This window comes from Mastigoproctus giganteus, chromosome 4 (genome assembly GCF_048544385.1).
Source record: "Mastigoproctus giganteus isolate SK-2022 chromosome 4, ASM4854438v1, whole genome shotgun sequence".
Taxonomy (NCBI): domain Eukaryota; kingdom Metazoa; phylum Arthropoda; class Arachnida; order Uropygi; family Thelyphonidae; genus Mastigoproctus; species Mastigoproctus giganteus.
Window position 1 is genome coordinate 181083591 of NC_143578.1, and position 16427 is coordinate 181100017.

Here is a 16427-nt window from a genome sequence, read left to right on the forward strand (position 1 = left end):
TTGGCACTAACAACTCGCCTGAGAGAATCACCATTTCCCCCCAACTATGTTCATTGGAACCAGCAAAAAAAAAAACCCGGAGCCAGTTTCTCTCCCCTCCCCCTCCAGCGGACATGATTGCGTACAGCATTCAGTGGTTCTGACGTGGCTCTTAAAGATCCTGGAATCATTAAGAGACATGTCAGAACCCCTGTCCATCCACCATTGTCCATCCACCCTGTCCATCCACCATTGTCCATCCACCCTGTCCATCCACCAAAGCGTCGGAAGCATGGGCTTCTGCCATCCCAACGACCAAAAAGCCTCTATGTATGTATTTATGTAGGTTACTGGCGGTTTCCAGGGTTCCCCCTATGTCCGCCGTCTATTAAGCGGTAGTTATTGCCAGCAGAATTGTAATGATTCATCTAAAGTGAACGACTTGAATTTTGAATTTTGATACGACATCAGTGACTATTTTGAGTTTAATTTAGGTTTAGCCGCGTTTTGCTTTGGGATTACTATTTACACCCGCGCGTGCGAGGAGTTTAAGTTTAGCGTTAGTTTAGTATAGGGTGACATGAATGCACTAGGGAAGAATTAAGTTTATCGCTAGTTTAAGTTTTGGAAGTTTGGAAGGCGCGAGATAGAGTAGTATGGCGTATTAGACTAATTTAGTTTAGGATTCTTAATGCTGATAGCACTTAGATCTTTGATGTTCATTTTAGTGTGTGTGGAGTGTTGTATATGTTGTTGTGGCTGGCATCTGGCATTTAGCAGCAGGGGGCTGAAGGCAAGAAGAGCCTCAACCCCCGCTCCCGTCCCTAGCCGCGAGGAGGCAGCCAGGTTCTACTATCTTGTTTAGAATCAGTTATCAATAACACATTTTGTGTTAACTCAGCTTCAATCTATATAGTTGTGCACCCGGATCCGCAGGGCCCAATCCTGACCTAGATCACGGGACACACCCATAGTATTTTAAATTCAACATTGGCTCTACATGGTTTGGAGTGTGCCCAGTTCCCGCAGGGCCCAATCCTGACCTGGAGTTGAAGCGCACTCAATCAATACGTTGATTTCGTTGATTTACATTGATTCCAATACAGTCTGTAGCAGTGTTTATTCTTGTGTTCCTAGTTTCCTGTGGCTTGTATTCTCTTTCTACGGGAGAATACCTTTTCCGCGAAGGTGGCCAGCGCTGAGAAGGACTCGGGGCTGTCGAGTAGCATTGGCAGGTCATTGGAGTTGTAAACGTTTGTTACAATTTGGAGTTGTGTTCTAAGGTCCACATAGTAATTGCAGTCAAAGATGATATGGGACACCGTGTCAAGCTCCCCGCAAGCACAGTTGGGGGATTCAACCAGGTTGAAAGTGAAGAGCTTGGCATTTATGCTGCCATGTCCTGTTAGTAGAAACATTGTATAGAGTCCCGGGTTGATCCAGGGCTTGCTTGTTTTATTGATTTCTATAACTTCTGGCAAGTATGTAAATGTTATTCTGCCAAGGGGAGAATCGGTCCAGTCCCTTTGCCAGTCAGCTAAGTACAATTGTCTGAGCCGGTTGTTATCTTCTTTAGTTGGTAGGGCGGCATCTATGCTGTATTGTGCTATGCTCTTGGGAATGGGCTGTTTTCTTTGGTATTGCAGGAAGGTGTCAATCACATCGTATATTACTGGACGTTTCCCACAGATGACACTTAGGGCAGCGGTGGAGATGGTCCGGCAAGCCCTGGAGGTGGCCAGGAGGAAGAAGCGTTGGGCTCGCAGAAGTATTTTGCGGACTTGTCCTCTGCTCAGGCTCGGTGCCCAAGCTCCTGCAGCGTAGCAAACAGTGGGGAGGAAGAGGGTATTATAATATAGTCTTAGCGTTGATGGCTTTATCTTCCATGATTTCCTGGTTATTTTCATTAGGTTTCCTGTTAAGATTTTGGTTTTCCTTAGCAAGTACTTAGCATGAGGAATGAAACTGAGCTTGTTATCCAGCATTACCCCCAAGTATTTGTATGAATCAACCAGTTTGATTGTTGTGTTCCTAAGTTTGATCTTTGGTGGCCTACGTGGGTCAAGGTGGCCCTTCAAGAGCATCTGGCAAGTTTTCTCTGTTGAGATTGTTAGCTTATGGGTTATGCACCACTGGTCCAGATCTTCCAGGACATCCGTGGCTAGTGTTTCCAATTCCCGCCTGGAGTTTCCGTTTATAAGCAAGATTAGGTCGTCTGCAAAGGCTACCTTTGTGATTTGTGGTTGACCGGTGGCGAGCCACCCGTCAAGGACCAAGCTCCAGCAAAGGGGGCCAAGAACTGATCCCTGGGGGCAGCCTCGAGTGACCAGTCTGGTTACTGAGCAGGATCCGTTGTAGACCACGAGGCTACGGTCTGTGAAATAGTCGGACATTAATCGGTAGATTGGGGCGGAGACCCCGGCCCTCCGCAACCTCTCCAGGACACTTTGCCACCAAACGGTGTCAAAGGCCCCTTTGAAGTCCACGAAGAGACCGAGGACGTAGGTATATTCCGAGGATGAGATAGACTCCAGGACATGGTTTATAGCATCAACCGCTGATTTGCCTGAAGTGAAGCCAAACTGGGAATTGGAATTGAGGCTCTTTGAGTTGTATAATGTGCGTATTCTAGCTGCAAGTAGTTTTTCTAGCACCTTTCCCAGGACGGGGAGAAGGGCTATTGGGCGGTATGATGACGCTTGGTTGGATGGTTTGTCCGGTCCTTTCAGCAGTAATTTCAAGTTTGCCTGCTTCCACGCCTTGGGGAAGGAACCGTGGTTTAGACAAGAATTGAACAACTGTATCAGGGTGTTTGGGGAGATGGACCAAATTCGTTTGACTACTGTGACCTCCAGGAGATCCAGTCCAGGGCATTTTCCTGATTTTAGCGTGCTGACTGCATGGTCTATATCTATGTGGGAGAAGGGGTCCTCATAGCTTGTGGCCGAGTAGGTTAGATGGTCCAGCCGAAGCGTTGTTTGGGTGGTACCCTCCGCGGTGGGACAGTCTTGCTGTATGATTCCATCGAGCAGGTTGTTGATTGAATCTTCCCATGTAAGTGACTCCTGATTGTTTTGATTCAGGGTGGATTGAATGATCTCCCCTGGGTGGATCTTATCAAAAATGAGCCTGTAAACTAGGCCCCAAGGGTCTGTACTCATGGATTGTTCAACAAGTTTTCCCCACGCTTTGTGTTTTTCCTTGTAAATTCCATTAAAATAGAGCTTCCGTGCACTGCGGTAGTTTTCATTTAGTCTGTCTGTTTCAGCTGGCGATCTCTGGGTCCTTCTTGCACGGCTAAGTTGCTTCCGTGCCTTCCTCAGGGCTTTCCGAAGGTCCGTGAGTTCCATTGTCCACCAGGGCACGTAGTTTGGTTTGCGGGACTTCTTCCGAAAGGAGGAGTCGCAGATTGCGGTGCACTGCGTCATGAAGTCTGTCAAGAGTAGGTCAGGAGGTGGCAGGTTTGCCAGGTCTTTGTCATTGTTAAGGAATGCAGTTTTGGCCAGGTTGTCAAATTTTTCCCAGTCTGAGTTCCTTATTTTGTATCTGGGAAGATCATAGGATTTCCTCCTGAGTGCATGGTGTATGAGTGGGCAGAAGGAGAAGGCTATAACCGAGTGGTCACTCGACGTCCATGAGGGATGTAGCTTCCATTCTTTTATGCAGTCTGCTATGGATGAGGTTGACAGTGTTATGTCGATGTGAGAGGTTCCTGAGGCGGTTGAGAAAGTAGGTGGGTGGCCAGGTGTGTTACAGATGTTAAGATTTTTTGTGGCAATCAACTCCTCCAGGATTTCCCCTCTGGAGTCTGCCGTTGGGCTGTTCGACATTGGTGAAGATGCATTTGCATCCGTTAGAATAATTATGCTTTTCCCTACTAGTGTATTCATTGCGTTTTCGAGGTAGTTAACGAACGGCTCAATCTCCTGGGAGACTCTGGAGCATCTCATGTACAGGGAGATGACATACAGTTGCCCAAAACTACCCTCAACGCACGCAGCTGCTGCGTATTTTGTGCAGAGGCTATTGATTCGGCTGACTGTGAGGGAAGGGTTAGCCACGGCCAGTGCTGCCCAGACTCTTGAGGTTGCATTCCTTCCAGATCCGTCAACTGCTGGGTCAGATTGGATGATTCTGAAGGAGTAGGGGAGGCCTTTGACCTTGCCCTTGTAGGAGTACAGCTCCTGGAGGCCGAGGATGTCAAAGCTTTTGTCCTGGGAGAGCTTGGCTAGGTCTGACAGGACTGATGCGGATCGCTGACAGTTAAGTTGGCAGAAGCGGACAGTACTGTGGTCGTTAGCTCTAGGATTGAATGTAATTTGTTCTTAGTTTGGTTAATTCCTGTGCTCTGGTGAACTCAGGGCATGATGGGTCTCGATAGGAGTGTGCAGCGTCACGCTTCCTGCGCAGGCAGTTGGAGCAGGAGGCAGGGTTTGATGTTGATGGGCATGAGGATTGTTGGTGGCCCTCCAATCCACAATGTCCACACGTTGGTTTTGGTTGTCTGCAGTATTTTTGTGTATGGCCGTATTGGAGACAGTTTGTGCAACGGGAGGCAATAAGGAAGTCCTTGACTGTATGAACTGACCAGCCGAGGTAGATACGATTACCCATATTCAATAAGTGTTTTCTTATTCTGGGAGTGAATTCAACAACCCAGTGTTTGCTATTTTTGTTTTTGGAAAACATTTTGAAGCGTATCTTCACTTCCTTTTTGAATTCCTCCATGGTTATTTTGGTGCTGCTTAGATTCTTGTCGTATAAGTCTTCCAGTATCTCCTCCTCTGGAGTTTCGTTTTGGATACCATAGATGACCATGGTGGGGTTTAGTTTTTTTGGTAAGTCCACGGTGAGATTCATTTCATTAAGTTTTGTACAGTTTTTAATTTTATCTAAATCCTGTTGGGTGGCGGTCTCTATTGCTACCCCCTTGTCTCTAACTCGTCTGATCGATTTGATTTTTATATTTTTTAACTCCGTTTTTAGGTTGTTAGTGATGGCCTTATTGACCTCATCACTAGTCTGATGGACACATTGGGGGTTTGCCTTTATCAGTACCACATGTCTAGCCTGTGAGCCAGCTGGGGCCAGCTGTGCTTCTGTTTTCTTGTCGACTCTAAGTGAGGCGGCTTGCGCATAGGTATATACTGGGGTAGAGGACGACATTTGCTTGCAGTCAATGATCGTTCTTAATCTCTGATTTTCCAATGTTGTTTTCGTAACTATTTTCTCCAGGTCACCCCACAGATCAAGCAGATCCGCCACCAGTTGGGGGGTGATGACCCGTTGCACCTTGCAAGTGTTTAGAAAGTGTTTCCTAAGGGTGCTCATGGCTTCTACATTATCTTCAACTAAGGAATCATTCAGATTGTCATTTTTGTTTATGATGTAGCTATGGCTATCCGTCACTATTTCATTTCCATTCTCATTAATTACCTTATCGATGGTATTGCTAGTTGTGTCTTGTTTGGCGCCTTTTGCAGGATCACCCTTCTTCAGGGCAACTAATACAAATATATACAGGTGACCCCCGCTTAACGCTGATAATTCGTTCCGGAAAAACAGAGCGCTAAGTTAATCCGCGTTAAGCGAGCGCCGCATTCCCATAAGGTAACATATGTATTTGTGAGTTGCTGTCGGTGCCATAGGATATTTCCTAATCAATAATAAACGGTAGTGAAAAGATGCGCAAATGTCGGTCAAAATATTTAATATTCAAATATATGTACTTATAAAATATTCTGCATTACAAACGTATATAATTATATGGTAACTACTTACGTATCAAAATTAAACTTAAAATTCCAATTAAAATCATGAATTTAATTGATCTAAATTGATTTTAAATGATGAATTTAATCATAAAAAATGTATCGAGTTTGGGTTGTACTTTGTGCCCCTTCCTGGTAAACTAAAACGTTTACCAGGAAGGGGGACAAAGTACAACCCAATTTAAATTTAATTTAAAATCCCCCGCAGCGTTACCACCCAACAGTCAAGTCAACCGATCCTTCGCCACTTTGAAACCTGGCATGTTTTTTATCTTCTTTCAATATGAAACTTCTTTTAGGCATTCGTTTCCAAAAAAGTCCTGCTTCATCTATGTTAAAAACTTGTTGAGAAGTATAACACATAATACCCCTCTTCAATAATTTTAACAAGTTCTTTTTTGAAAGTTTCGGCTCCATGATCTGCACTTTCGGCTTCTCCCTGAATTTTAAATCTATTCAACCAGCCCTTACTAGTTCCGCATTTTTTTTTTTTTTAGGCGAGTTTTCTTCAGATCATCATATAGGCTAATCTCTCTTTCTTTTCTTTTATTTATTTATTTTTATAATATTTAACTGCCGACCGGGCTAGCCAGGTGGGTCTAGTGCCTGCCTGGCAACCCAAAGGTCGTGGGTTCGAATCCCGCCCCTCGGGTTTGGATATCACGATGGTGCCGCACCTCCGGTTACGGTTGGATTTCACGGCCACGATACACGAAGGGAGCAGATAAAAACTGGTTCCTTCGTGTATTGCTCACATCATACGAAATAAATAAATAAATAATATTTAACTTAATTGAATTCAGCACTGGATATTTCCTTCAATAAAATTAGTTAAAAGTCTCTCCATTTCAATCCTAATAGCCGGCCCAGTCCTAGCCACTTGCAGTGGAACAGCTCTTTTTCCCGCTGATATATATATATTTTTTTATAATTGTTCTTACAGTTAAACTTGCCATTCCTAAATTATTGCACACATCCGCTTGTCTTTGACCGGAATCGATTCGCTTCAAAACGTCTAATTTAATTTTCAAATTAAGTCTTCTTCTTACATTTATAGTCTTCATAATGCGTCCAGACGTTGTTGCTTTTTCATTCTTATCCGCCATTATTAATTCTTCGAAAATGTAACTGCGTTGGTTGCATTAATTATGATACAATGTTCGAGTAAACTGTCCGTTACGCACGATGTCTAATACTGTACTGAGTGATAAATGCATATAACGCAAATATTATAAGCAATATACTTGATCATTTTTTTAAAATGTTGATCTCGGAACTACGTAACAAGTCACTGTACTGCAATTAAATTAGAAATTTTCACTGAGCGTGGGAAAATTTCTCAAGTCGGCGGGAGAAACGTTTTAATGCTGTTTTGCTATTCATTTTCAAGCTATCGACTCCATTAAATTAAACGATTTCGTTAAATATGCCAAAAATGCATCTGTGTAAGAGCGTTATAGTGATTTGTGACATCGTTATAATCAGATACGGGTTATAATATAAGAACAGCGTTATAGCGAATCAGCGTAAATCGAACCGCGATATAACGAGGGCCTGCTGTATAAGCAAAGTTAATAATTAAGCAAAAGAAAGAACTGACAGATGGAAATGTAAAGCACACAGGGTGCCAAACTAGTAGGGGAAATGATAGAAAGAAAGATAGAAGTATTAGAGGTGGATGACAGGGAAAGAAGGCGAAAAACCCAAGTGAAATATTAAATTATAAGAAATTAAAGGCTGAATTAGAAAGCCAATTAGATAGGATGAAGCTACAAAAGAAAAGTAAAAAATAAATGATATAATTATAAAATAGCATGCGTCACATGCGGTTTGGGAAATTTTGATGAAACAAAGATCTAAAGATGTGATAAAGTAATGAAACACAATAAAATGCGATAATGCTATAAATAATTGATACAAAGCAGATTATTCTTTGGGAAACTACTGCTGGCTATGTTTCGATAAACTGCATTTCTATGCTTATGTATCGCTAGGGAAGAAAAAGTATTAAAAAGAAAAAGGATACCTCTGATAGAATGAAAATAAAATGCAAATACAAAGTATTAAAAGTCATTTTGCAATAGGAAGGATAAAAGCAGCAAATTCTTCCATAGGGATAGGGAGGGTAGTCCCAATGCAGTGTTTGCGACGAAATTAAGGTAAAATTAACCTCTAGCAATGCAAACTCGTTCTGCTCAAGAAGACGTATTCTCACCATCCATGGAAGAGTACCACGTTTGTGGCTGCTCGCGTTTTTGCAAGTTATACTTTTTTAAATGGAAGCAACACGCAGTTGAAACAACGTGCAGTTACTGAACTGACTGTTTTTGGACACTGAGTGTTCCACTAACTTTTTGGAAAAGGGACCACAATCATTACAGTCCGGAAATAATTGAAATATTGGACTTGCCCAAAAAAAAAAAAAAATATATATATATATATATATATATACACACACACACATTTATAGTAATGTTACTTCAACCCTAATATGCGCTCATAATTGGCAAGAAATTCTTCTCTGGGATTTGAAGTTATTCTGCATCCTCCCTATAGTCAGATTTTGCTCCGCGTCCTCCCCTGTAGATCAGCGCTTGAAGAAATACATCGAATTAGGCGAGACGTATGTAGAAAAATGATACATGAAATTAAATTCAACTTTTTTTTATCTCTATTCTTTATTTATCTTTGTTTCGTGTGGATATGTATACACTGTATTTATTTATTATGCAATCAGAAATTAGTTGTGTTCTGAACGCGACTTATGTCTTTACGTAAAAGCAGTCAGCTTGGTCACCGATTCTTATAAATTTGAAATGTCCGCTTCGCCATTTCGAAACGGTCTACTTACTTGTGGATGTCTCAGCTTCTGCAAAAAATTGTCCCTTCGTTCATAACTGTATACAGATCAGAAGTGGACAAAATGCGGCCTGCGGGCTAGCAAGGTCCGCGATGTACTTTAATGCGCAGATATTGATAATCCAGTCCTTATCAATTGCTAAGATGATTCTTGTTCGAGTATAAAGTTGCTGATTTTTGACATTTCGCAGGAAACCGACGATTTGCTGTTATCTATTCGCAAGTCGTTGAGGGTGGCATCCCAATTGAGAAATTTATGTCCAACATTTTAAAAGATTCACACACTTTTTTTATTGCTCCAGAGCCTCGCCCGTCTTTGTTATTATGTGTTATTTAGACTGGAAGGCGACAACCTTTTCCATCATTTGAGATACTTTATAAAATACACAACATAGTGATGTATGCAGTGCGTTACATTTCAGGCGCGTTCGATTGTTTTTCTTAAGCGTTAGTTATAAATGCCCACTGCTTTTCATTCACTAATATTATGAGTGGGGTTCCATGCGGTCCAGTTCTTCACCCCTTACTGTTTTTGATATTGATGTGAGTATCTCAAGTGTGATGTCTAAGTTTGCTGATGATACAATGGTTGGCAGGGTAGTTAATGACAATAATCAGGATATGCTACTTCAACAAGACTTAAACAAATTATTTGGATGGACTGAGAAATAGCAACTGACATTCAATACTGGAAAATGTTCGGTCCTGCACTCAGTAGCACTAATCCTAAAAGGCACTAGGGCACCACCAAACTGAAGATTGTAGATAATGAAAATGACGTAGGAGAAACTATACAGTCTGCAGTTTTCTGAATAGCGTAGGCACAGGCTGCTAGGACAGCTCATGGGGTTTTCTCAATGATATATAGGAGAGCCAAATATAAAATTTCATGAAAATCCAACCATTGGGGGCCAAGTTATCACATTAAAAGAAATATTAATTACTTAATTTTAATGAAATTTGGAATGGCTCGACAGATCTTTCCAAAAGAACCAAATATAAATGAAAATCCATGCAATAGGACCTGAATTATTACATGCGGACAGACATAGTGAAAACAATAGGTGCTTTGAGCATTAGCTGTTTTAGCATTATTAGTGGCAAATGATGCAAGAATGAATATGTTTATACAGCATACACACATTCCAATAGTTTGTGTAGTTCTTCCTTGAATTTATTTAAATTATCAAATGAAATTTAAATTATAAAATTAAATAAAATAGTCAAGTGGAGAAATCTTAATAACAAATAGTTCTTCATTCCTCTGTTTACTTCGAAATCTGATTTCTGAATTTTTGTTCATTATGAGAGGCCAACAGATTTGAATAACTAAAAATTTAATATTTTCTGGTTTTTGCACTAGATGGCAGCAGTATCTTTGATTTGATGCAGTTTATTTTTGGACATTTAATATTTCAGTTACGCTCGTTAATCTGTACAAGACAGTGAACAAACCCAGATTAATTTTCGTATTCCATAATAAACAGGTTTATTTAATTAATAGCATTTTATTAATCGACTTTTCATCCTTTTTTGCATAATACCTTCAAATTTCAATTTGTAGAAGTGCATTTTCTTACAGTTTTTATTGTTGACATCAGGGGTCCCCAAACTTTTAGAGAAGCGAGCCACAATATGAATTTTTTACTATATATTATCGGTGTAGATACACCCATAGTTTACCCATAAATTTAAACTACATGTGTAGTATATAAAAGGCATAGTTTTTAATTGTATCTCATACTGTGGCTGCCTTCACAACAAGTTATCAGGTATTGCACTACTTTGAATAAGTAACGCTTCTCTAGTAGAGATTATCAGTGGATATTACCACCACCCAGACAGCACCGTTTGAAAGCTGTTGGCCTATCATCGGTGGGTGGGCAGATACCCTGATAATGCAACATGACATCACAGTTGCGAAGCGATTCCACCATATGAGAGATGCCAAATGGTGTACAGATAATGTATTTAAAGATGAAATGCACAGGGCATAATTATATATGGGTTTTAAGTAATTAACTATATAATATCGGTGTAGATACACCATAGTTTATTAAACTATGTGTGTAGTATAAAAGGCATCGTTTTAATTGTGACTGCCTTCAACAACTTTGAAACGGTGCCGTCTGGGTGATGGTATCCACTGAGAATAAACAACAGTAGTCTTCTCTACTAGAGAAGCGTTACTTTTCAAAGTTGTACAATACCTGGTATCTCGTACTTGAAGGCAGCCACGATATGCGATACAATTAAAACAATGCATTTTATACTACACAAGTAGTTTAAATTTATAGATACACCATAGTTTATCTACCCGATATATTATATAGTTAATTACTTAAACCCATATATAATTATGCCTTGTGCATTTCGTATTTAAATACATTATGAATTTTTGTAATATTTGGCGAGCCGGAGAAAATTTCTAATTACTGAAAACTACATTCTATGCATAACTTTAATGTTATGCAGAGAAACAAATTTTATATCTTAATCTTAATTCTCAAGTTACAGAATCCCAACCACAAAAAGAGACTCACTAATTGAACTCTAAAAAGACGCACAACTTTAAACCTAGCTATAGACAACATGGACGTTGAACAATGCCACATGAATGACCATAATCCTAGGACCGGACTGCGACACACCGAGCCCGGACTAAGTGAATATAAATTCACTACGCAGCTTGCTGCCGATAGCCTTTTTGGCGACCTGAATCGAGCACCCTAGCCCGTTTCACTTAAAACAACTCTCCCCTGCGGGGGACAGACAACTTCCTGGCTCCCCCTTCCACCGGCAGACGAGACCTATACAGCCAGCTAGCACTGACACTAAGACCTGCATAGTTGTATTCAACAAGCATATTGATGTCCTTATAATTCACAGGCTCTGCACAAGATTTGCCACTTGCATCCAGGTTAGGTTATTTTCAATCACACTATATATCATCTCCCTCTACTGTTCGCCTTCCAGGGACACAGATGACTTCCTAAGATATATTGAGTTTGCCATAGACCTTCCTGAGTCTAACAGTATACTAATAACAGAAGACGTTAATGCCAAATTCCCATTGTGGTTCTCAACTTCCTTGTATGCGCATGGGCGACTTCTAGAGGAATTAATTCTGAACAGAAATTTAACCATCCATAACCTACCCAACAACCTTCCGACGTATTGTAGCACCACTGGAAAATCTAATATTTATGTCACACTAACCACCAATGACTTACGGACATGCGTCTGGGATTGGGTCACAATACCAGACTGGACGCTAAGTGACCATCGGGTCATCTATTTTCACATTGGGATTAGTCGTCTGCCGACAACTACTAACGAAAGAGTGCCAGAATTAGTAATGTTTTCCCTAAGAGCAGTCGACTGGAATACCTTCGACAACTCCATCAATAGAGACTTTCCAACCCATGACCCACTCCAATATGAAGAAGCAACACCAGAAGAATACAGTGAAGTAATACAAACTGCAATTACCAGAGCATCGTATAGAGCAACAAGGAAGAAAGTCCCATGCAACAGACCCTGTGCGTGGTGGAACACGGAACTTATGACACTAAGGAGAGAAGTCCATCGCGCACAAAATAATATAAGAACAGACGAAACTGGCCAGCAGCAGACATCGAAAGACTACACAGGGAATACTTGAATAAAAAGAACACATACACCAAGGGAATAGCAACTAGAAAGCGAGAGAAACCTGGGCTACATTCGTCCTAGAATCTGGAAATTCAAACAACTGTGGGTTACTGTATAAAATCACACGGGGGAAACCTTCACAACAGATATCCAATGAAACCACCAACTGGACTGACTCTGTCAATGCCATCATAAATAAGCTCTTCCCGCTCTTCCCTCAGAATAACTTGCCGGAACACAAAAGTATCCGGAAGAAGAACGCCGAATATACAGGGTGTTTCAAAAGTGATGGTCAATAATTTAAAGATGAACTGTACAGACTACAATATGCAAAAAAAAAGCCTAGTAAACATGGGTCCTTAAGTGAATCGTTTTCGAGATATTGCACATTTCTAGTTGGGATCCACCACTGATTTGTTTGTTTAGGTTATGCTCATTCTCTCCCTTTCCCAATGCTGTGAGGCGTAACAGGCATACTAGTACTTGTCAAAGGATAGTCAACATGGAAAGAGGTTACAGCAACGAAGATTATGCGGACATGCCCTTCATGTATGGTAAAGCCAACGGCAGTGCACGTTTGTACGATACCAGCCCAACAGGCGCACGTTCATCATGGTACATCAACGTCTTAGAGAACATGGGCACTTTGCCCATGTTCTCTAGTACATGGAGTACGAGCAGGTAGGTCTAGAAGCGTAATACCTGATGTTGAGGAAAGGGTGTTATAAAGAATTTTTTTTAAAAAAAATAGAACAAAATCCAGTAATTTGGACATGGAGGGTTGCTCTGCAAGAACGTGTACCGAGTCATAGTAGTGTGTGGCGAATTTTACATCGCCAATTACTGTACCTTACTATATCCAGCGTGTACAAGGTCTCAGCAATACAGACTACCCCCCAGAGTGCTCCCATAGTCAGTGGCGGATCTTAACAGAAAATGTGCATTATCTCCAAAACATTTCATTTGCAGCCCGATGTTCACTGGGACTTTTGGGACTATTTTAGTTTGTACTTTTCACCTTTAAATTATTAACCATCATTTTTGAAACACCCTGAATAACAAAGGCCCAAGCCGAACCCTTCACCAGCCTGGAATTGAATCAGGTCCTCAAAAAGGTAAATACCAAAAAATTCCCAGGACTGGATTTAATTGAATATTCCTTCGTCATTAGATTTCACAAATTAAAGATAGAACATCTTCTATTATTGTACAATAAATGCTTCTAAAAATTCAAGTTTCCCCAGCCCTGGACGGTTGCGCTGCTCCACCTGACACCAAAACCAAATAAACCAATAACGAACCCTCGTTCGTATAGACTAATTGCCTTGCTGGCAACACCTTGGAAAGACTAATGGCCATCCGAATCACGAATCTCTTTCTCTCCAAAGGTATGATTTCACCAGCCCAATATGGATTCACCCACGGCAAATCATGTGAAGACGCCCTCTCTGATTTGATCCCACATCTGGAAACTTCTCAATCCAAATATGAACTCGCTCTGTTTATTGATTTCGAGGGGGCCCTCGATAATGTATGGTGGGAAAGGGCACTGGAACGTCTTCGCACAGCAGAATGCTCAAACAATCTTTACTGGCTGTTCAGAAGCTACTTCTCACAACGCACGATAATACACTGGTGTGCAAAACCTAAGGTTACAACCACAAAATCTTTACTTAAGGTACTCTTTACTGATGAGAGTAGATTGAGTTTCAGCAGCGATTCTGGATGTCAGCTAATCTGGCGAGAGGTTGGCACACGGTATCATCCCGCAAAGATCACTGAAAGGGATCGATATGGCGGTCGAGGTGTTCTCGTTTGGGGAGGCGTTACCTTGGATGGATGGATGTACACAACTCCATATACTGGAAGGCGGTACTCTAAACGGTGCACGACACTGTACTCAGGTAATCCTTCCCCATTTGCGTCTGTTCCGAGGTGCCATTGCTCCGAGTTCGTGTTTATGGATGATAACGCCACACCCCATCGCACTGTAGCTGTGATATGCTTTTGGAAAGTGAGGACATTGTTCGTATGGATTGGCTTGCCCGTTCCGTCGATCTAAATCCTATCGACCACATGTGGGATGCTCTGGAGAGACGCCTAGCGGCATGTTCACACCCACCAGAAAATGTTCACCAGCTGAAGATGGTGCTGAGAGAGGAATGGACCATGTTACCGCAAGAACTTATCAGCAACATTGTTCTAAGTATGGACAGACGGTGCAAGGCCTGCATCGACATTAGGAGTGGCCATATCTCTTACTGAGGACAACCTCTCCCCTTTGCCATCTTTGGCAATGATGAATCTTGTATCATGGCAGCCAATCCTATGTTGCCATTTTTGAATAAAGCCCCTCTGTACCGTTTTGTTTCCGTTGTTTTGCCGGTGTTGTTTCCCTCATCATTTCTGTACCTCACGAGGTTACTTTGGTATGCTTTTCCTATATCCAGGCCACTCCTATGAGAAGCTGAAAACCTGACTAGTCCTTAAATTTTGCACACCAGTGTAGTTAAGTCAAAATACCACCAAGTTCTTAAATCGATCCACCAGGGATGTCCCCAAGGCTCTTTCCTGGGGCCCTTAGTGTGAAATATGATACTCCAGACCTGGCTCAGTAACAGTTTTGAAAAAAATGAAGATCATAGCATTCGCCGGCAACCTCATCATCGTGGTCGCTGGTCATTCCAGAGCAGCCCTCGAATCCACAGCACAGCGAGTACTCAACCATCTCTCTACCTCGACAACAATCAACAAATTGCAAATTAACCCTGCCAAAACTAAGATGATGATATTTAAAAAGAAACTCGACTTACCCCCCCAAGTCAAAATTAATGGAATCCAACTAACTTTCGTAGAACAGACAAAAGCCCTGGAAGTAGTAATACGCAACTGCTTGTCTTTTTTCCCCCATCTACAGCATCTGAATTCCAAAACCAAAAAGGTTTTCTGCCGCAATTATAAGGATCTCAATGAATACCCTTCTTCTTTATTATAAAGCTGTCTTTCTCCCAGTAGTAGCCTATGCTGCTGGGCCTGGTTTCACAGAGTACCCATCATTAAGATGAAGGAAAGCTAAACTCTATACAAAGAGCACCAGTGTTGTTACTGGTGACCAATCGAATCTGCCGTACAGTTTCTATAGCAGGCACCCCTCCCTCTCGACCTTTATGCAATCTACAAGGGGCTCTGCTATCGAATTAAAAAAAAAAAGGTAATCCGGCAACGATCCTGGATATAGAGATCCTGAGGGAGAGCTGATGGTTCTCCCTTAGCCTCGAATCTTCCTTTCTCATTACCGGACACGGTTCTCTAAATGAGAAACTGCATACACTGGGACTCCTTGACACTCCCTACTGCTTTTGCGGACAAAGTGAAAGTTGGAAACACTTGCTTCTGAGAAGTGTATACATTACCACGACATCAGAAACCGTCTCCAGAATAAGATCCAGGACTTCCCCCCACCCCAGCAGATCTACATCAACTGATATGTACCCAGAACAACCTCGGAGCCTTCCAGACCTTCGCAGCTGAAGTATTTGCCTGGAGGAGGACACTGATCGCCAATCACCGAGGTGGAAATCCTAATCATTAACAATGCCACTGCCAACTGAAAGTCACTACTTCTGCTGACTCTTACTTCAGTGAAATTTTTTTTTTTTTTTTTCCCCTCTAGCCTGCGTTTTGCACTGGTTTCGGTGCCTGCCCTGGAACTGGGAGCAGCCTTGGTTCACTTTTTCTTCTTTTTCACTCTGTTCCGTGCAGGATGAAAACTACTCATTTTTTTCTCTTTCTCTGCTGGTACCCCGACTTACCTCTTCCTCTTCACTATAGCCGTGGTGTGGGATTAAATTTATTTATTATTATTTTTTAATTATTTAGCTTTTTTTTTATTTTATTATTATTATTTTTTCTTTTTACTCGCGCTTTGTTCCGACACCTTGGACTTAGGCTGTCACAGGTACCAGACAGCTCTCTCTTTTTTCATTACGAGGAATTTATTTATTTATATTATTTTTTTTTTCTTTCACCACGGGGAATTTTTTTTTATTTATTTTATTTTTATCTCTCTGGAATGGGCCCCCCTGAGAAATCTAGCCCACCTTTTGGCAACATCAGGTGGGTCAGAGTCTCGTATTGAGACAGTACGTGTTCCATTGGGACTTG